Here is a 22,523-nt window from a genome sequence, read left to right as displayed (position 1 = left end):
TATACAGCTGTCAAAAAAAAAAAAAAAAAAAAAATATATATATATATACAGTATATATATATATATATATATATATATATATATATATATATATATATATATATATATATATATAAAGGGAACACTTTGAGTTACATTGTGTTGTTTAAGTGTTCCCTTTATTTTTTTGAGCAGTGTATATATATATATATATATAGAGAGAGAGAGAGAGAGAGAGAGAGAGAGAGAGAGAGAGATGTACTTATTTCCCAAAATGTATTTCCCAAAAAAGTCAAAATCTAAATGTAGTGCTTAGTACAGTATCCTCTCTCAGCTAGATACTTGAAATTAAATACACGAAAATAACAGTTCAGTATAAAATTGAATGCAAATAAAGGCAATCAGTTTTAGTGAAATATAACAATTTAAATAAGCATTCTTAATAATAAACTTATTCTATTTTAGGCTACATGAAAATAAATATGTAAATGGGAAATATGTAACACTAAATATATTACTACATTTATGTTGTATTTTTTCATGCTTGGCATAACAGACAGTTCATGTAAACTTACCTATACCAAAACTGCACTGCACAAATCTTTAAAAATAATGTAGAAACAGCATATTTGTAGCATGTCCTCTCCATGTTACACTACCTGGCTGTTACGCAGTTCATGACAAATGTAAAAGATGTTTAAAACAACAACTTTTAAAAAAATACTAGAAGAGAGTATGCACTGTGCAAAAACTTTAATGAAGAACAGCAAGCAAAACAAAACAAGAACAACAACGACAAAACAGTTGGGGTTGGTTGGGGTGTGGAAACTCGGTCAAAAAATGTTGGAACTCCCTGGCAGGCTGTGTCATCCCAAGTTTTGCCACTGTAAAATATCAAAAGTGCACATATCATTAGAAGACAGGACAAAAATCAAGATCATTGACACTGTTTGATTAGCTAGAAAGGGCTTCGACTTGCAGAATGCTGACTACGTTTTAAAATTTCAGCATGTTTTCATGTTGTATTACATGTAGATCTGGCAGTTCTACAGACTCAGGGATCAGGAGTGACTGCATCTTGCTTCCACTGCCATTCATCATTGTTCTCCTCTTCTTCATATTCAGTACTGCTCTTATTTTCTCACTTCCCTAATCTTCCTAATGCATTTTATCACCACTACTGTCACTGTTTCCATCTTCATTGCTCAAAAATATGATGCAAATCACATGTAGAACAGCATTCTCCATCCAAGTTTAGTGTTTCAGATGCTGACAAATTATTTTATGCATGCATGATTCCCCTAGTAAAAAAGTCATAGATTTAAAATGCATTTATTTTTGCAAGTATAGTTAAAATCTATTAACATATTTACTGACATATCGCTCAAAACATACTGATATAAAAAAATAATTACATTTTATATGGAGTACTACTTGTGCACAAAGCACATTTCTTAATATTAATCAAAAATATGTTTAATGTCACTATTGATGAGAATTGTATGATAATAATTAAAGTGTACACAACGTTTACTTGCAATAGTTGCACTTTAGCACATTCAAATATATCCAAGTATATCTTTAGTTGGACTTCAGTACTACTTCTGCATTAAGTATTAAGCATTAAGTACAAAATGATTTGTTCCAATTTCCAATTTTTGTACAATAAAAGTACAATTACAGAGTATTTTTTATTAAGTAAATAATAAGTAAATGTATTTGTAGTATACTTAGCATGAAATAAATATATTGTAAATATATTTTAGTATATTTATTTTTCACTAAGGTCACTTCTACTGTAACACATTACTGGTAATGCCCTAGGTCGATGTCCTGCTCAATAAATAGGCTTTAGCTAGTTGTGTATGTATAGTAGCAGCTTAAGTACTTAACTAGAAACCAAAGATTTTATCACATCAGCTCCATTTTATTTTTAATACACTGGCTGCCTGTCAACTATTTTTAAAATTGTATGAATTAGAAAGCACTGAATTGTCCAGCACCCACAATCCATTGTGTCCACTTCCAATTCATAAATTCTGGGCTCTTACTAATAACTAGATATCTAAATTGACACACGGAGGTAGATCTTTCTCCTATCTGTATCCAAAATAATGGAATATGCTTTCAAGAACTTGGAATTTAGTCACACTTTAGTTTTTAGTCCAGACAACTGACCATCGCCCATGTCCTAGCAAAACCTTGTATCAGTTTTCTACAGACTACTTCAGAGGATGATTTCCTGCCAGGATCAATTACATGACCAGGGAGCTTTCTCTTGCCACAGACATCAATAAAATGAACTTCAATGCTGCTTTCAAGAGACCATTTAAACTTTGCCTACATCATATTGGTCATGGAATAGACTACTTAGCATTGCAATGAAATTAAATAGTTAATAAAACACAACTTACCACACAGCGCAAGGCAACCAGTGGACTTTCAATTCTGCTTTTCCCTACACACACACAAAGTAATAGTTGTTTTAGCTGTTTAAGCAATCACTGAATTGTTATCTTTAAAGGCCAGAATTAGTCACTGACACAAGCAAGCAGCCTAATAAAAGACATTTTACCTCATTCATTCTTTCCCCAGTTATTTTATCAAATAGGAAGATCTTCTGCCTACTACATTTTCGGCAACCTAAATGATTAAAAGACAAGGAAAGTTTATTAAGCAACGAATGTCAAGCTTTGTAGTTGAATCTCCAGTTAATAGTTATCATTTTACTTGTGAGGTGAACTGTGGTCCCACTTTGTCCCTGCTTAATGTCAATCAAGCAAAATATACTGTGCTGGGTTTCCAAAAGCCCTCCTAGCTTAAAGGGGTCATCGCATGCCCATTTTCCACAAGTTCATATGATTCTTCTTTAGGGTCTTAATGAAAAGTTTATAATATATTTTGGTTAAAAATTCTCAATAGTAGTGTAAAAAAACACCCTTTTACCTTGTCAAAATCAGCTCTGCAAAATATCAACTCATTTTACTGCAAGGTCCCTCTAAATGCAAATGAGCTCTGCTCGCCCCGCCCCTCTCTGCCTGGTATGATGAGTCCCAATGTTTACTTCATCTGCATTTAGCCATGTTTAGCCACATTTAGCGGCGAAACTTGCCAACGAGCACATTATTAGGAAAGGACGTTTGCAAAGATGCATAAAAAAACCCTAATACTTACTTTTGCTGTGGGTGAAGCTGTATCAGGAACAATTCGCACAAACATAGACGCGTATGATCGGAGTCGGATATTACTTTTAACGATTAAATAAATACTACTGGGTGGATTTTCATCATTGTAGGGTGGTTGTGTTCACAAAGTGCCAACACACATTAATGTTCAAACAACATGAAAAAGTTGGTTTTGCATCTGATGACCCCTTTAAAATAGTGATTGACATTAACCACAGCCCTTGGACACTGGCCACTTAAACACAGTTAAACAACTTAACCAACCAAAAACAAAAACAACCAACCAAATAAATCAAATTTGCCTGAAGTCAACTTTGTCTGAGAGCAAATTCATTAATAGTGTGGATTAAGGTTTACCACTGAAAAACAAAACTTACTTTTTCTTCTCTTCTTCACATATGGCCCCTCCTGACCCAAGGACTGGGAGATGGAAGAAGCAGCAGGTGGAGGACAAGACTGTGGAAGAGATCAGTGGTCATAAGACATAGAGAAGAGACAGAGGTGGCAGAAGGGGCTGGTGTCGTCCTTTTCTTCCTGTGTCGCAAAGACTTAGAACATGGCAGTGGAGGTGAAGGAGGAGAAGAGTATGGAGGAAGAACAACAGTAGAGGAGGAAGGAGAGAGAGAAGTGGGAGAGTGTGGGAAAGAGAGAGGAACCAGGTCGAGTACAAATACAGTCTCAGACTCCTTTGTGAGACTGTCCGACTGCTCCACGGTTAGGCTCTCCGGCTGCTCCACGGTAAGGCTCTCCGACTGCTCCCCGGTGAGGCTCTCCGACTGCTCCCCGGTGAGGCTCTCCGACTGCTCCACGGTAAGGCTCTCCGGCTGCTCCACGGTAAGGCTCTCCGACTGCTCCACGGTAAGGCTCTCCGACTGCTCCCCAGTGAGGCTCTCCGACTGCTCCACGGTAAGGCTCTCCGGCTGCTCCACGGTAAGGCTCTCCGACTGCTCCACGGTAAGGCTCTCCGACTGCTCCCCAGTGAGGCTCTCCGACTGCTCCACGGTAAGGCTCTCCGGCTGCTCCACGGTAAGGCTCTCCGACTGCTCCACGGTAAGGCTCTCCGACTGCTCCCCGGTGAGGCTCTCCGACTGCTCCACGGTAAGGCTCTCCGGCTGCTCCACGGTAAGGCTCTCCGACTGCTCCACGGTAAGGCTCTCCGACTGCTCCACGGTAAGGCTCTCCGACTGCTCCACGGTAAGGCTCTCCGACTGCTCCACGGTGAGGCTCTCCGGCTGCTCCGAGGTGAGGATCTCCGACTGCTCCACAACGGAACCGTTGCACTGCTCCTGACTGGGGCTGTTGTGCTGCTCTGCTATGGGGATGTCATTGTACATATATTTTAAATAATAATTATTATTTTTGAACAAAAATCTTGCTCTTACCCTTAGTCAAGATAAATTCGTAAGCCCTTCGCATCTTCTCCAAAAAATTTCTTGTGACAGGAGTGGGGTGCAGATGGGTTATTATGTCTGCAACCCACTTATTAGATTTTTTTTTTTATCTTGTTTTCCTATAAATAAAATGGGCTTGTAACCCACTGCCTCAAGTTTCCGCACCTGAAATGAACAAAAGCAGTTACTACACATTAGTTAAACCCACTGAAATATTAGATACATTAGTACTGTATAAAGAAATTTTATTTTAAGGTCATTTAATTAAGTGCAATGTAAGAAAATGAGCCTTAATCTGTTTTGTAAAGATTATTTGAGAAAAAGCATTACCACATCTTGTATTTTATATGATCAAAGTTCAATTTCAGATAAACAATTTTACCAGTTATTTTTTCATCAGTGTTGGCAGATTAGGCAGTTTTTGACTGGTTTTGAGTTGTACTACATGGGATAAAATGGGCTTGGACAGGTGAAATTTTGATAACTCTGTTATGCCAAATGACAGACATGGAAAACAGTTTCCAATGTCGAAACAAAGTAGCCTTCTTTAGAGAAGAACACTTAATTTGCTTTATTATGACATATTAAATAATTGTGATAAGCCACAGTATTGTCGTAGCTATGAATACATTTGTATTGTGTACCATTGTTAAGATTTTAAGATGTTAAGATGTTTTTACTATATAATTTTGTGTGGATTTCTAACAATTACTGGAAAACAAACCAATCTGGCAACACTGTTCCTCATCTCAACATTTATAATTGGCTGAAGTGTTGTGAGCTACTGTAATATGAAAACACATAATAAAAATCATGCAATCTCCTATCATATTACCTTGCATTATTATATGTGGAAAAAAATAAACAAACTTGAATTTAATTAGCTAACTTACTAGCATACTACACATATGGTGCAGCTAATTATATTTTTATAATGTCTGCTGTCATTTACTGCATCACGAAACTACTACCTTGCACTTCTAAAGGTTCTAAACACAACTTCTTGACCTGAAACTGACTTTTTTTTACCGAAAATGTAAGAAATTGTTCACATCTATATGAATTAACTGTTCTACTTACCGAGTGGAAAATCGCAATGGATCTTGGGATCTCGCCATACAATGACGTCAGCTCCACAGATTGATTGATTTATTAATAAATAAATAAAAATACAATATAAATAATCAATCAATCTACCAACCAATAAACAAACAAACAAATAATTAAATAATAATGATTATTATTATTAATCGCATTGCGCTGATTAATCATTGATTAACCAAACAAAATCACAGCACATTACATACAGTACGCTTATCAATATCAATAAACCTCCGATAAAAACTAGAAAACACCTAAAGTGCTTAGGATACTGGTGTTGCTCGCGCTATGGAGCGTTGTTAAAGTCACCGCTGAACACGTCAAATTTCAACGCCTCAGGCTCCGGTACAGATTCTATAGGGAATCCCTGCACGTCTAAATGTGACGCTGAAGGGGTACCCTGTTCGTCAAAAAGTGACGCCGAGGGTTCCTGACCAAGCGTCAATATATGACGAGTTGGGAGTGAGACCATCCATCCATCCATCCACCGATAGCAGCGTCCATAGCAACCAAAACGTTGCAGTTTCACATTATTCTGGCGAGATCTGAAAAATCTTCACAACAACGAGCAAGCGAGTGATTGTGTACATTGACTGAGTGAATATTATGAAACTAATATATATATTTCTCGCTAGAAATGTAATCAAAACTTATTTTTATGCAGAAACTAATTCTAAATATTGAGTTTTTCACTAAAAATGAGAGAAATGTCCGCCATGTTTTTTGTTCTCACGGTCGGAATCTTGAAAGTCACGTGACTTGGACGTAAAACAATAGGAAAAGAATAGGCAAAAAAAACGTAACAGTCATACAATTCAAGGGCCGTTATTGTAACCCCTCTACGTTTTGCACTTTGGACCAACGTAGTCAGGGTACGTTTTTATATGAGACTGGGTTGACTTATCAACACACTGGGATTCTTGGACTGTTTTAGGGTATGGACAAATGAACTGTATTCTTTTAACAGAGTTTACCTAGTTTTATCGTGTTGTTTTAAAGTCTTTTATGTGAACCTTGTAAATACACCAAATCTATTTAAACCAATCTTCTTTTATGTCTCATTCTTTTAACCACTAGTCATCTCTCACAGTTAAATCTGATCCCATTTTAGTCTTGTAACTCGGCTGATAAGGCCGATTGTTACACTTGGATGGGAGACCGCCAGGGAGTACCAGGTGCTGTAATCAGCCGAGTTACAAGACTAAAATGGGGTCAGATTTAACTGTGAGAGATGACTAGTGGTTAAAAGAAAGAGACATAAAAGAAGATTGGTTCAAATAGATTTCAGGTGCTGTAAGCTTTTGCCTTTTCTTCACTATTTATATAATATGCTGGTTTTTAGAAAGACGTGTTTTACCGCTCTATTTATTACAATCATTTAAATGTATTATAGAGTTTTAAGTGTTTTACATGTTTTTTAGGCCATTTTATTACTCTTAACATTTTAAGTGTATGTGTCTTTCATAAATGGATGGTTGGCCTGTCATGTGACTAGACACATGACAGGAAGCAGGAAGTAGAACTGCATAAGAGAGCAGCATTACAAACAACGGACAGTCACCAAACTGTTGGATTGAGGAGTTGCTAATCTTAGAGCTCACCTTTCCATTCACCACCTGCAAACTTTGGATTAAACTTTCTGTTGATTGTACATGCACTGGTGGACACTCACGTTGGACTTATCAACACACTGGGATTCTTGGACTGTTTTAGGGTTTGGACAAATGAACTGTATTCTTTTAACAGAGTTTACCTAGTTTTATCGTGTTGTTTTAAAGTCTTTTATGTGAACCTTGTAAATACACCAAATCTATTTGAACCAATCTTCTTTTGTCTCATTCTTTTAACCACTAGTCATCTCTCACAGTTAAATCTGACCCCATTTTAGTCTTGTAACTCGGCTGATAAGGCCGATTGTTACACTTGGATTGGAGACCGCCAGGAAATACCAGGTGCTGTAATCAGCCGAGTTACAAGACTAAAATGGGGTCAGATTTAACTGTGAGAGATGACTAGTGGTTAAAAGAAAGAGACATAAAAGAAGATTGGTTCAAATAGATTTCAGGTGCTGTAAGCTTTTGCCTTTTCTTCACTATTTATATAATATGCTGGTTTTTAGAAAGACGTGTTTTACCGCTCTATTTATTACAATCATTTAAATGTATTATAGAGTTTTAAGTGTTTTACATGTTTTTTAGGCCATTTTATTACTCTTAACATTTTAAGTGTATGTGTCTTTCATAAATGGATGGTTGGCCTGTCATGTGACTAGACACATGACAGGAAGCAGGAAGTAGAACTGCATAAGAGAGCAGCATTACAAACAACGGACAGTCACCAAACTGTTGGATTGAGGAGTTGCTAATCTTAGAGCTCACCTTTCCATTCACCACCTGCAAACTTTGGATTAAACTTTCTGTTGATTGTACATGCACTGGTGGACACTCACGTTGGACTTATCAACACACTGGGATTCTTGGACTGTTTTAGGGTTTGGACAAATGAACTGTATTCTTTTAACAGAGTTTACCTAGTTTTATCGTGTTGTTTTAAAGTCTTTTATGTGAACCTTGTAAATACACCAAATCTATTTGAACCAATCTTCTTTTGTCTCATTCTTTTAACCACTAGTCATCTCTCACAGTTAAATCTGACCCCATTTTAGTCTTGTAACTCGGCTGATAAGGCCGATTGTTACACTTGGATGGGAGACCGCCAGGGAGTACCAGGTGCTGTAATCAGCCGAGTTACAAGACTAAAATGGGGTCAGATTTAACTGTGAGAGATGACTAGTGGTTAAAAGAAAGAGACATAAAAGAAGATTGGTTCAAATAGATTTCAGGTGCTGTAAGCTTTTGCCTTTTCTTCACTATTTATATAATATGCTGGTTTTTAGAAAGACGTGTTTTACCGCTCTATTTATTACAATCATTTAAATGTATTATAGAGTTTTAAGTGTTTTACATGTTTTTTAGGCCATTTTATTACTCTTAACATTTTAAGTGTATGTGTCTTTCATAAATGGATGGTTGGCCTGTCATGTGACTAGACACATGACAGGAAGCAGGAAGTAGAACTGCATAAGAGAGCAGCATTACAAACAACGGACAGTCACCAAACTGTTGGATTGAGGAGTTGCTAATCTTAGAGCTCACCTTTCCATTCACCACCTGCAAACTTTGGATTAAACTTTCTGTTGATTGTACATGCACTGGTGGACACTCACGTTGGACTTATCAACACACTGGGATTCTTGGACTGTTTTAGGGTTTGGACGAATGAACTGTATTCTTTTAACAGAGTTTACCTAGTTTTATCGTGTTGTTTTAAAGTCTTTTATGTGAACCTTGTAAATACACCAAATCTATTTGAACCAATCTTCTTTTGTCTCATTCTTTTAACCACTAGTCATCTCTCACAGTTAAATCTGACCCCATTTTAGTCTTGTAACTCGGCTGATAAGGCCGATTGTTACACTTGGATTGGAGACCGCCAGGAAATACCAGGTGCTGTAAGCTTTTGCCTTTTCTTCACTATTTATATAATATGCTGGCTTTTACGGAGGCTGATCTTTAAATAGCCCACTTTTTGGAGCAGCCATCGCTTATGGCCATACCGCGCTGAGAGCGCCCGATCTCGTCTGATCTCGGAAGCTAAGCAGCGTCGGGCCTGGTTAGTACTTGGGTGGGAGACCGCCTGGCAATACCAGGTGCTGTAAGCTTTTGCCTTTTCTTCACTATTTATATAATATGCTGGCTTTTACGGAGGCTGATCTTTAAATAGCCCACTTTTTGGAGCAACCCTCGCTTACGGCCATACCGCGCTGAGAGCGCCCGATCTCGTCTGATCTCGAAAGCTAAGCAGCGTCGGGCCTGGTTAGTACTTGGATGGGAGACCGCCTGGGAATACCAGGTGCTGTAAGCTTTTGCCTTTTCTTCACTATTTATATAATATGCTGGCTTTTATGGAGGCTGATCTTTAAATAGCCCACTTTTTGGAGCAATCCTCGCTTACGGCCATACCGCGCTGAGAGCGCCCGATCTCGTCTGATCTCGGAAGCTAAGCCGCGTGGGGCCTGGTTAGTACTTGGATGGGAGACCGCCTGGGAATACCAGGTGCTGTAAGCTTTTGCCTTTTCTTCACTATTTATATAATATGCTGGCTTTTAGAAAGACGTGTTTTAGCGCTCTATTTATTACAATCATTTAAATGTATTATAGAGTTTTAAGTGTTTTACATGTTTTTTAGGCCATTTTATTACTCTTAACATTTTAAGTGTATGTGTCTTTCATAAATGGATGGTTGGCCTGTTATGTGACTAGACACATGACAGGAAGCAGGAAGTAGAACTGCATAAGAGAGCAGCATTACAAACAACGGACAGTCACCAAACTGTTGGATTGAGGAGTTGCTAATCTTAGAGCTCACCTTTCCATTCACCACCTGCAAACTTTGGATTAAACTTTCTGTTGATTGTACATGCACTGGTGGACACTCACGTTGGACTTATCAACACACTGGGATTCTTGGACTGTTTTAGGGTATGGACAAATGAACTGTATTCTTTTAACAGAGTTTACCTAGTTTTATCGTGTTGTTTTAAAGTCTTTTATGTGAACCTTGTAAATACACCAAATCTATTTGAACCAATCTTCTTTTGTCTCATTCTTTTAACCACTAGTCATCTCTCACAGTTAAATCTGACCCCATTTTAGTCTTGTAACTCGGCTGATAAGGCCGATTGTTACACTTGGATGGGAGTACCAGGGAGTACCAGGTGCTGTAATCAGCCGAGTTACAAGACTAAAATGGGGTCAGATTTAACTGTGAGAGATGACTAGTGGTTAAAAGAAAGAGACATAAAAGAAGATTGGTTCAAATAGATTTCAGGTGCTGTAAGCTTTTGCCTTTTCTTCACTATTTATATAATATGCTGGTTTTTAGAAAGACGTGTTTTACCGCTCTATTTATTACAATCATTTAAATGTATTATAGAGTTTTAAGTGTTTTACATGTTTTTTAGGCCATTTTATTACTCTTAACATTTTAAGTGTATGTGTCTTTCATAAATGGATGGTTGGCCTGTCATTTATCGTGTTTCACCTAGTTTTATCGTGTTGTTTTAAAGTCTTTTATGTGAACCTTGTAAATACACCAAATCTATTTGAACCAATCTTCTTTTGTCTCATTCTTTTAACCACTAGTCATCTCTCACAGTTAAATCTGACCCCATTTTAGTCTTGTAACTCGGCTGATAAGGCCGATTGTTACACTTGGATGGGAGTACCAGGGAGTACCAGGTGCTGTAATCAGCCGAGTTACAAGACTAAAATGGGGTCAGATTTAACTGTGAGAGATGACTAGTGGTTAAAAGAAAGAGACATAAAAGAAGATTGGTTCAAATAGATTTCAGGTGCTGTAAGCTTTTGCCTTTTCTTCACTATTTATATAATATGCTGGTTTTTAGAAAGACGTGTTTTACCGCTCTATTTATTACAATCATTTAAATGTATTATAGAGTTTTAAGTGTTTTACATGTTTTTTAGGCCATTTTATTACTCTTAACATTTTAAGTGTATGTGTCTTTCATAAATGGATGGTTGGCCTGTCATGTGACTAGACACATGACAGGAAGCAGGAAGTAGAACTGCATAAGAGAGCAGCATTACAAACAACGGACAGTCACCAAACTGTTGGATTGAGGAGTTGCTAATCTTAGAGCTCACCTTTCCATTCACCACCTGCAAACTTTGGATTAAACTTTCTGTTGATTGTACATGCACTGGTGGACACTCACGTTGGACTTATCAACACACTGGGATTCTTGGACTGTTTTAGGGTTTGGACAAATGAACTGTATTCTTTTAACAGAGTTTACCTAGTTTTATCGTGTTGTTTTAAAGTCTTTTATGTGAACCTTGTAAATACACCAAATCTATTTGAACCAATCTTCTTTTGTCTCATTCTTTTAACCACTAGTCATCTCTCACAGTTAAATCTGACCCCATTTTAGTCTTGTAACTCGGCTGATAAGGCCGATTGTTACACTTGGATGGGAGACCGCCAGGGAGTACCAGGTGCTGTAATCAGCCGAGTTACAAGACTAAAATGGGGTCAGATTTAACTGTGAGAGATGACTAGTGGTTAAAAGAAAGAGACATAAAAGAAGATTGGTTCAAATAGATTTCAGGTGCTGTAAGCTTTTGCCTTTTCTTCACTATTTATATAATATGCTGGTTTTTAGAAAGACGTGTTTTACCGCTCTATTTATTACAATCATTTAAATGTATTATAGAGTTTTAAGTGTTTTACATGTTTTTTAGGCCATTTTATTACTCTTAACATTTTAAGTGTATGTGTCTTTCATAAATGGATGGTTGGCCTGTCATGTGACTAGACACATGACAGGAAGCAGGAAGTAGAACTGCATAAGAGAGCAGCATTACAAACAACGGACAGTCACCAAACTGTTGGATTGAGGAGTTGCTAATCTTAGAGCTCACCTTTCCATTCACCACCTGCAAACTTTGGATTAAACTTTCTGTTGATTGTACATGCACTGGTGGACACTCACGTTGGACTTATCAACACACTGGGATTCTTGGACTGTTTTAGGGTTTGGACAAATGAACTGTATTCTTTTAACAGAGTTTACCTAGTTTTATCGTGTTGTTTTAAAGTCTTTTATGTGAACCTTGTAAATACACCAAATCTATTTGAACCAATCTTCTTTTGTCTCATTCTTTTAACCACTAGTCATCTCTCACAGTTAAATCTGACCCCATTTTAGTCTTGTATCTCGGCTGATAAGGCCGATTGTTACACTTGGATTGGAGACCGCCAGGAAATACCAGGTGCTGTAAGCTTTTGCCTTTTCTTCACTATTTATATAATATGCTGGCTTTTACGGAGGCTGATCTTTAAATAGCCCACTTTTTGGAGCAGCCATCGCTTATGGCCATACCGCGCTGAGAGCGCCCGATCTCGTCTGATCTCGGAAGCTAAGCAGCGTCGGGCCTGGTTAGTACTTGGGTGGGAGACCGCCTGGCAATACCAGGTGCTGTAAGCTTTTGCCTTTTCTTCACTATTTATATAATATGCTGGCTTTTACGGAGGCTGATCTTTAAATAGCCCACTTTTTGGAGCAACCCTCGCTTACGGCCATACCGCGCTGAGAGCGCCCGATCTCGTCTGATCTCGAAAGCTAAGCAGCGTCGGGCCTGGTTAGTACTTGGATGGGAGACCGCCTGGGAATACCAGGTGCTGTAAGCTTTTGCCTTTTCTTCACTATTTATATAATATGCTGGCTTTTATGGAGGCTGATCTTTAAATAGCCCACTTTTTGGAGCAATCCTCGCTTACGGCCATACCGCGCTGAGAGCGCCCGATCTCGTCTGATCTCGGAAGCTAAGCCGCGTGGGGCCTGGTTAGTACTTGGATGGGAGACCGCCTGGGAATACCAGGTGCTGTAAGCTTTTGCCTTTTCTTCACTATTTATATAATATGCTGGCTTTTAGAAAGACGTGTTTTAGCGCTCTATTTATTACAATCATTTAAATGTATTATAGAGTTTTAAGTGTTTTACATGTTTTTTAGGCCATTTTATTACTCTTAACATTTTAAGTGTATGTGTCTTTCATAAATGGATGGTTGGCCTGTTATGTGACTAGACACATGACAGGAAGCAGGAAGTAGAACTGCATAAGAGAGCAGCATTACAAACAACGGACAGTCACCAAACTGTTGGATTGAGGAGTTGCTAATCTTAGAGCTCACCTTTCCATTCACCACCTGCAAACTTTGGATTAAACTTTCTGTTGATTGTACATGCACTGGTGGACACTCACGTTGGACTTATCAACACACTGGGATTCTTGGACTGTTTTAGGGTATGGACAAATGAACTGTATTCTTTTAACAGAGTTTACCTAGTTTTATCGTGTTGTTTTAAAGTCTTTTATGTGAACCTTGTAAATACACCAAATCTATTTGAACCAATCTTCTTTTGTCTCATTCTTTTAACCACTAGTCATCTCTCACAGTTAAATCTGACCCCATTTTAGTCTTGTAACTCGGCTGATAAGGCCGATTGTTACACTTGGATGGGAGACCGCCAGGGAGTACCAGGTGCTGTAATCAGCCGAGTTACAAGACTAAAATGGGGTCAGATTTAACTGTGAGAGATGACTAGTGGTTAAAAGAAAGAGACATAAAAGAAGATTGGTTCAAATAGATTTCAGGTGCTGTAAGCTTTTGCCTTTTCTTCACTATTTATATAATATGCTGGTTTTTAGAAAGACGTGTTTTACCGCTCTATTTATTACAATCATTTAAATGTATTATAGAGTTTTAAGTGTTTTACATGTTTTTTAGGCCATTTTATTACTCTTAACATTTTAAGTGTATGTGTCTTTCATAAATGGATGGTTGGCCTGTCATGTGACTAGACACATGACAGGAAGCAGGAAGTAGAACTGCATAAGAGAGCAGCATTACAAACAACGGACAGTCACCAAACTGTTGGATTGAGGAGTTGCTAATCTTAGAGCTCACCTTTCCATTCACCACCTGCAAACTTTGGATTAAACTTTCTGTTGATTGTACATGCACTGGTGGACACTCACGTTGGACTTATCAACACACTGGGATTCTTGGACTGTTTTAGGGTTTGGACAAATGAACTGTATTCTTTTAACAGAGTTTACCTAGTTTTATCGTGTTGTTTTAAAGTCTTTTATGTGAACCTTGTAAATACACCAAATCTATTTGAACCAATCTTCTTTTGTCTCATTCTTTTAACCACTAGTCATCTCTCACAGTTAAATCTGACCCCATTTTAGTCTTGTAACTCGGCTGATAAGGCCGATTGTTACACTTGGATGGGAGTACCAGGGAGTACCAGGTGCTGTAATCAGCCGAGTTACAAGACTAAAATGGGGTCAGATTTAACTGTGAGAGATGACTAGTGGTTAAAAGAAAGAGACATAAAAGAAGATTGGTTCAAATAGATTTCAGGTGCTGTAAGCTTTTGCCTTTTCTTCACTATTTATATAATATGCTGGTTTTTAGAAAGACGTGTTTTACCGCTCTATTTATTACAATCATTTAAATGTATTATAGAGTTTTAAGTGTTTTACATGTTTTTTAGGCCATTTTATTACTCTTAACATTTTAAGTGTATGTGTCTTTCATAAATGGATGGTTGGCCTGTCATTTATCGTGTTTCACCTAGTTTTATCGTGTTGTTTTAAAGTCTTTTATGTGAACCTTGTAAATACACCAAATCTATTTGAACCAATCTTCTTTTGTCTCATTCTTTTAACCACTAGTCATCTCTCACAGTTAAATCTGACCCCATTTTAGTCTTGTAACTCGGCTGATAAGGCCGATTGTTACACTTGGATGGGAGTACCAGGGAGTACCAGGTGCTGTAATCAGCCGAGTTACAAGACTAAAATGGGGTCAGATTTAACTGTGAGAGATGACTAGTGGTTAAAAGAAAGAGACATAAAAGAAGATTGGTTCAAATAGATTTCAGGTGCTGTAAGCTTTTGCCTTTTCTTCACTATTTATATAATATGCTGGTTTTTAGAAAGACGTGTTTTACCGCTCTATTTATTACAATCATTTAAATGTATTATAGAGTTTTAAGTGTTTTACATGTTTTTTAGGCCATTTTATTACTCTTAACATTTTAAGTGTATGTGTCTTTCATAAATGGATGGTTGGCCTGTCATGTGACTAGACACATGACAGGAAGCAGGAAGTAGAACTGCATAAGAGAGCAGCATTACAAACAACGGACAGTCACCAAACTGTTGGATTGAGGAGTTGCTAATCTTAGAGCTCACCTTTCCATTCACCACCTGCAAACTTTGGATTAAACTTTCTGTTGATTGTACATGCACTGGTGGACACTCACGTTGGACTTATCAACACACTGGGATTCTTGGACTGTTTTAGGGTTTGGACAAATGAACTGTATTCTTTTAACAGAGTTTACCTAGTTTTATCGTGTTGTTTTAAAGTCTTTTATGTGAACCTTGTAAATACACCAAATCTATTTGAACCAATCTTCTTTTGTCTCATTCTTTTAACCACTAGTCATCTCTCACAGTTAAATCTGACCCCATTTTAGTCTTGTAACTCGGCTGATAAGGCCGATTGTTACACTTGGATGGGAGACCGCCAGGGAGTACCAGGTGCTGTAATCAGCCGAGTTACAAGACTAAAATGGGGTCAGATTTAACTGTGAGAGATGACTAGTGGTTAAAAGAAAGAGACATAAAAGAAGATTGGTTCAAATAGATTTCAGGTGCTGTAAGCTTTTGCCTTTTCTTCACTATTTATATAATATGCTGGTTTTTAGAAAGACGTGTTTTACCGCTCTATTTATTACAATCATTTAAATGTATTATAGAGTTTTAAGTGTTTTACATGTTTTTTAGGCCATTTTATTACTCTTAACATTTTAAGTGTATGTGTCTTTCATAAATGGATGGTTGGCCTGTTATGTGACTAGACACATGACAGGAAGCAGGAAGTAGAACTGCATAAGAGAGCAGCATTACAAACAACGGACAGTCACCAAACTGTTGGATTGAGGAGTTGCTAATCTTAGAGCTCACCTTTCCATTCACCACCTGCAAACTTTGGATTAAACTTTCTGTTGATTGTACATGCACTGGTGGACACTCACGTTGGACTTATCAACACACTGGGATTCTTGGACTGTTTTAGGGTATGGACAAATGAACTGTATTCTTTTAACAGAGTTTACCTAGTTTTATCGTGTTGTTTTAAAGTCTTTTATGTGAACCTTGTAAATACACCAAATCTATTTGAACCAATCTTCTTTTGTCTCATTCTTTTAACCACTAGTCATCTCTCACAGTTAAATCTGACCCCATTTTAGTCTTGTAACTCGGCTGATAAGGCCGATTGTTACACTTGGATGGGAGTAATAGGGAGTACCAGGTGCTGTAATCAGCCGAGTTACAAGACTAAAATGGGGTCAGATTTAACTGTGAGAGATGACTAGTGGTTAAAAGAAAGAGACATAAAAGAAGATTGGTTCAAATAGATTTCAGGTGCTGTAAGCTTTTGCCTTTTCTTCACTATTTATATAATATGCTGGTTTTTAGAAAGACGTGTTTTACCGCTCTATTTATTACAATCATTTAAATGTATTATAGAGTTTTAAGTGTTTTACATGTTTTTTAGGCCATTTTATTACTCTTAACATTTTAAGTGTATGTGTCTTTCATAAATGGATGGTTGGCCTGTCATTTATCGTGTTTCACCTAGTTTTATCGTGTTGTTTTAAAGTCTTTTATGTGAACCTTGTAAATACACCAAATCTATTTGAACCAATCTTCTTTTGTCTCATTCTTTTAACCACTAGTCATCTCTCACAGTTAAATCTGACCCCATTTTAGTCTTGTAACTCGGCTGATAAGGCCGATTGTTACACTTGGATGGGAGTACCAGGGAGTACCAGGTGCTGTAATCAGCCGAGTTACAAGACTAAAATGGGGTCAGATTTAACTGTGAGAGATGACTAGTGGTTAAAAGAAAGAGACATAAAAGAAGATTGGTTCAAATAGATTTCAGGTGCTGTAAGCTTTTGCCTTTTCTTCACTATTTATATAATATGCTGGTTTTTAGAAAGACGTGTTTTACCGCTCTATTTATTACAATCATTTAAATGTATTATAGAGTTTTAAGTGTTTTACATGTTTTTTAGGCCATTTTATTACTCTTAACATTTTAAGTGTATGTGTCTTTCATAAATGGATGGTTGGCCTGTCATGTGACTAGACACATGACAGGAAGCAGGAAGTAGAACTGCATAAGAGAGCAGCATTACAAACAACGGACAGTCACCAAACTGTTGGATTGAGGAGTTGCTAATCTTAGAGCTCACCTTTCCATTCACCACCTGCAAACTTTGGATTAAACTTTCTGTTGATTGTACATGCACTGGTGGACACTCACGTTGGACTTATCAACACACTGGGATTCTTGGACTGTTTTAGGGTTTGGACAAATGAACTGTATTCTTTTAACAGAGTTTACCTAGTTTTATCGTGTTGTTTTAAAGTCTTTTATGTGAACCTTGTAAATACACCAAATCTATTTGAACCAATCTTCTTTTGTCTCATTCTTTTAACCACTAGTCATCTCTCACAGTTAAATCTGACCCCATTTTAGTCTTGTAACTCGGCTGATAAGGCCGATTGTTACACTTGGATGGGAGACCGCCAGGGAGTACCAGGTGCTGTAATCAGCCGAGTTACAAGACTAAAATGGGGTCAGATTTAACTGTGAGAGATGACTAGTGGTTAAAAGAAAGAGACATAAAAGAAGATTGGTTCAAATAGATTTCAGGTGCTGTAAGCTTTTGCCTTTTCTTCACTATTTATATAATATGCTGGTTTTTAGAAAGACGTGTTTTACCGCTCTATTTATTACAATCATTTAAATGTATTATAGAGTTTTAAGTGTTTTACATGTTTTTTAGGCCATTTTATTACTCTTAACATTTTAAGTGTATGTGTCTTTCATAAATGGATGGTTGGCCTGTCATGTGACTAGACACATGACAGGAAGCAGGAAGTAGAACTGCATAAGAGAGCAGCATTACAAACAACGGACAGTCACCAAACTGTTGGATTGAGGAGTTGCTAATCTTAGAGCTCACCTTTCCATTCACCACCTGCAAACTTTGGATTAAACTTTCTGTTGATTGTACATGCACTGGTGGACACTCACGTTGGACTTATCAACACACTGGGATTCTTGGACTGTTTTAGGGTTTGGACAAATGAACTGTATTCTTTTAACAGAGTTTACCTAGTTTTATCGTGTTGTTTTAAAGTCTTTTATGTGAACCTTGTAAATACACCAAATCTATTTGAACCAATCTTCTTTTGTCTCATTCTTTTAACCACTAGTCATCTCTCACAGTTAAATCTGACCCCATTTTAGTCTTGTAACTCGGCTGATAAGGCCGATCGTTACACTTGGATTGGAGACCGCCAGGAAATGCCAGGTGCTGTAAGCTTTTGCCTTTTCTTCACTATTTATATAATATGCTGGCTTTTACGGAGGCTGATCTTTAAATAGCCCACTTTTTGGAGCAGCCATCGCTTACGGCCATACCACCTTGAGCGCTCCCTAGTGGTGACAGGAAGTGGTACAGTGAGAGAAGCAAGGAGGAAGAAGGAGTGTGTTTGTTTGAGTGGAGTAAAGGATTCAATTCTTTTCACATTGTTTGGAAAAACTGCTCCAAAGGAGTGTTTGCGTGTTGGGGGGTCATTTAATCCTCAAACAGTGTCGTGCTGTTTGGGGATAAATACCTCACACAGCAAGGAAAGAGAAATGGCTGGACAACAGGAGACGGGAAGAGGTCGAAACATGCAGGACAAGAGAGATGGAGAGCGCAGCTATGGAAAGGAACTGACGGTGCTGGTGGAGATGGAGGGGGAGGACAGAATCACAATGATGGAACTATTAAAGAGTGTGAAGGAAGAATGCGGAGGAGTGATCGGTTGCAGGTATAAATCTCCAAAAGAGTATGAGTTAACAATGGAAGATATGAAGGCAAAAGGAAAAATTCTGGATGGTTTGAAGATAAAAAACAGTCGTGTAATGGTGAAGGAAGTGGATTGCATGGAGGTGGTTGTTTCTTTCTTAGGACTGCCTATGTATATTCAGGATGAAGAAATATTGAGCAAACTAAAGGATTGGGGAGTAACAGAAGCGTCTAAAATCAAGAGGAGAATGTGGCCGGGAACCGACATTGCGGATGGGACAAGGTTTTTAAAAGTTAAGTTCAATAATGTTGTTAAATCGTTGCCCTATTCAACGAAATTTGAGACGCTCGGAGGGACAGAACACTTTAGGGTGATACATGACCGACAAGTGAAGGTTTGCCGTTTGTGTATACAACCGGGACATGTTGTGAGGGACTGCCCGAGCTTTAGGTGTTTTAGATGCGATAAACAAGGACACTATGCAAGAGAGTGCAAAGAGGTGAATTGTGAAGTGTGTGGAATGCGGCCAGGACTGTGCGTGTGTGAAACGCCGGCTATGATGGAAGAAAGGAACGGCGAGGGGATAATGGAAGATCTGTACGAGGAGCTGGAGAGTGAAGAAAAAGAAGAGGAAGAGGTAATTGTTGAAGGAGAGATGAGTCAAAGCACTTGGGGAGAGAAAGAGAGAGCGACAAACAGGGGAGATACTAAGAGTGAGAGCAGCCCAGAGGAGGCGGGCGCGGGGCAACAGATCATGAGACAGAGAAAGAAGAAAAAAAGAACAGCAGGTAAAGAGATGGATCAGAGAGGTCTGGAGTGTGAAGATGGAAACGGGAAGACGGAAAAAAATGACAATGAAGAAGGTGGTAATGCTAAAAGTCAAGGAGAACAACATCTGGAGAGAAGAGGAATGAAGAAAGACGAAGGGGGAGGAAAGGAGAAAGAAATGATAGAAAATCCTGTGAAAAACGGAGAGGAAGACATGGATATATGTGAGGGGAAAGGTACATTGAAAAAAAGAAAGAAGGAAAGACTGGAGGAGCAAAAGGCAGAAAGTAAGAGTTTGATTTAATTGGAATGAGTATAAATCCCTTAAAAACTGTGATAATCACTATGTGGGGTATTTTGCACATTGCGTGTCTGAACAGTAACGGGCTAAGAGACCTAAAAAAGTTTGAGAGGGTGAAGAGACTGTTAAAAGCTGATGTGCTATGCCTACAAGAGACGCATTGGACAGGGGATATAATGGACAATATAAAAAAGAGTTGGGAGGGGGAAATTTATGTGAGTCATGGAAATGTAAAAGCATGTGGAGTGGCGATTTTGATAAAAAGAGACAGAGTGCAAAATGTGAAACAAATTTATAAAGATGGAAATGGGAGAATGCTAGGACTTGAATTTAAGTTTTGTAATGAAATGTTTAGGCTTATAAACATTTATGCACCGAATATAGAGATTGACAGAAAAGAAGTCTTTAAGGAAATGAAGACACAATGGAAAGAGAAGTGTATAGTAGTTGGGGATTTCAACGTGTGGTGCACGAGACTGGATGCTTCCAGTAGTGCTAATTTTAAATCTGATGGGTCAAGAAAGTTCTTAACAGAGTGGATGCAGAATGAAGACATAGTAGATGTGTGGAGGGAAGAGAATCCATATAAAAGAGAATTTTCGAGAAGACAAATGGTGATGGGTAATTTGAAACAGAGTCGTATAGATTTATGTTTGGCAAAAAGAGAAATGTTAAAATATGTTAAAAATGTGAAATATAAGTTTGTCAGTTTAAGTGATCATGCTGTGATGACAGTCAAGATGGGTGTAAGTGAAGAGGCGAGGGGAGGGGGTTTGTGGTGTCTGAATGCAAATCTGTTAAATGAAGAGGCATATAAAGAAAATATTGTAAAATGTATAAATTATGAAATGCAGAATTCTCTATTTGAGGAAAATGTATGTGAATGGTGGGAGGGAATGAAAGAGAAAATTAAAAAAAGAAGTATTAGGTATTCAAAACAAAGAGATTTTATGAGGAGGAGTAAAGCAGAAGCTTTGGAAAATGCATTAAAAGGGGAAGCGGAAAAAATAGAAAATAATCCTGAGTACAGTGAAGAGTGCTTTTGGAGGTTAAAAACAGAATTAGAGGAGTATGAAAAGGGAAAAAGCAAGGGAGCTATAATAAGAAGTAGAGCTCAGTATGCTTTAGAGGGAGAAAGAAGTACAAAATTCTTCCTAAATTTAGAAAATAAAAAGCAGAGGAGAAAACACATTGTAGAGTTAGAAAATAGAAAAGGCGATAAAATAAATGATTTTGTTGGGATAATAGGAGAAGTGGAGAATTTTTATAGGGAATTATTCAAGAAAGAGGGTGTAAAACAAGAATGTGTGGATGAAGTCTTGAGTACTGTGAACGTGAAGCTAGACGAGGATGAGAAGAATATGTGCGAAAGAGATATAGGTATTGAAGAAATAAAAGATGCAATAAATCAGACAAAAAAGAATAAAAGTCCGGGCTCGGATGGTTTGACACATGAGTTCTATAAGGCCTTCATAGGGACCCTAGCACCAATACTGCTAAGGTTGTATAAAGGTATGGAGGAGAGAGGGGAAATGCCGAGATCCATGGGCTTAGGAATAATAACTATCTTATATAAAAATAAAGGAAATCCATTGAAGTTGGAAAATTATAGGCCTTTGAGTCTGCTTAATTCGGATTATAAAATTTTAACAAAAGTAATAGCCAATAGAATTAAACAGGTTGTAGGGAGTATTGTGTCGCCTAGCCAAGCATACAGTATAATGGGGAGAGACATTATGGATATCATATGTACAATAAGAGACGTTGTAGAAAACATGGGAAAGGATGGGGAAGGGGGGTTGGTTTTATCTGTGGATTTGAATAAAGCTTTTGATAGAGTGGAGCACAGTTTTATTGAGCAGACAATGGCGAGATATGGGTTTGGAGACAGAATAAGAAAATGGATCAAATTAATATATGACAATGCCCGGAGCTGTGTTAAAATTAATGGGGCATTAACTGACCCCTTTCCATTAGAAAGGTCAGTCAGACAAGGGTGCCCATTATCTGCTTTGTTATATTCAATAACAGCGGAGCCGCTGGCATCTTTGATAAAAAGTGATAAAGAAATAAGAGGTATTCAAATTCCTTATGGAGGAGTAAGTGTAATCCACCAATATGCTGATGACACAACTTTTACTGTCAAGGATGTAGAGAGTGTTAAGAGAATAAAAATGCAGATAGAAAAATATGGAAAAGCTTCAGGTGCAAAGATAAATGTTGACAAGTCAGAAATAATAAGTATAGGAGGGGTGGAGAT

At 37.8% G+C, this 22,523-nt stretch overlaps 6 non-coding genes across 6 annotated transcripts; all 6 read left to right on the top strand.

The window, feature by feature from the left end:
• The first annotated feature begins 9,258 nt into the window (after nt 1-9,258).
• LOC141307421 (5S ribosomal RNA) lies at nt 9,259-9,377 on the top strand. The gene has a single exon (XR_012346374.1). It is a non-coding gene; the product is annotated as a 5S ribosomal RNA (ribosomal RNA).
• An 84-nt stretch (nt 9,378-9,461) lies between these two features.
• Nucleotides 9,462-9,580, top strand: LOC141305512 (5S ribosomal RNA). Its single transcript, XR_012344477.1, has one exon. It is a non-coding gene; the product is annotated as a 5S ribosomal RNA (ribosomal RNA).
• An 84-nt stretch (nt 9,581-9,664) lies between these two features.
• Nucleotides 9,665-9,783, top strand: LOC141306639 (5S ribosomal RNA). The gene has a single exon (XR_012345597.1). It is a non-coding gene; the product is annotated as a 5S ribosomal RNA (ribosomal RNA).
• A 2,823-nt stretch (nt 9,784-12,606) lies between these two features.
• Nucleotides 12,607-12,725, top strand: LOC141307420 (5S ribosomal RNA). The gene has a single exon (XR_012346373.1). It is a non-coding gene; the product is annotated as a 5S ribosomal RNA (ribosomal RNA).
• An 84-nt stretch (nt 12,726-12,809) lies between these two features.
• Nucleotides 12,810-12,928, top strand: LOC141305511 (5S ribosomal RNA). Its single transcript, XR_012344476.1, has one exon. It is a non-coding gene; the product is annotated as a 5S ribosomal RNA (ribosomal RNA).
• An 84-nt stretch (nt 12,929-13,012) lies between these two features.
• On the top strand, nt 13,013-13,131 carry LOC141306638 (5S ribosomal RNA). The gene has a single exon (XR_012345596.1). It is a non-coding gene; the product is annotated as a 5S ribosomal RNA (ribosomal RNA).
• The last annotated feature ends 9,392 nt before the right edge of the window (nt 13,132-22,523 follow it).

Source organism: Garra rufa, unplaced genomic scaffold (genome assembly GCF_049309525.1).
Source record: "Garra rufa unplaced genomic scaffold, GarRuf1.0 hap1_unplaced_002, whole genome shotgun sequence".
NCBI classification, from domain to species: Eukaryota; Metazoa; Chordata; class Actinopteri; order Cypriniformes; family Cyprinidae; genus Garra; species Garra rufa.
The sequence above is the reverse complement of the archived record's forward strand: the minus strand, read 5'-3'. Positions and strand labels throughout refer to the sequence as shown.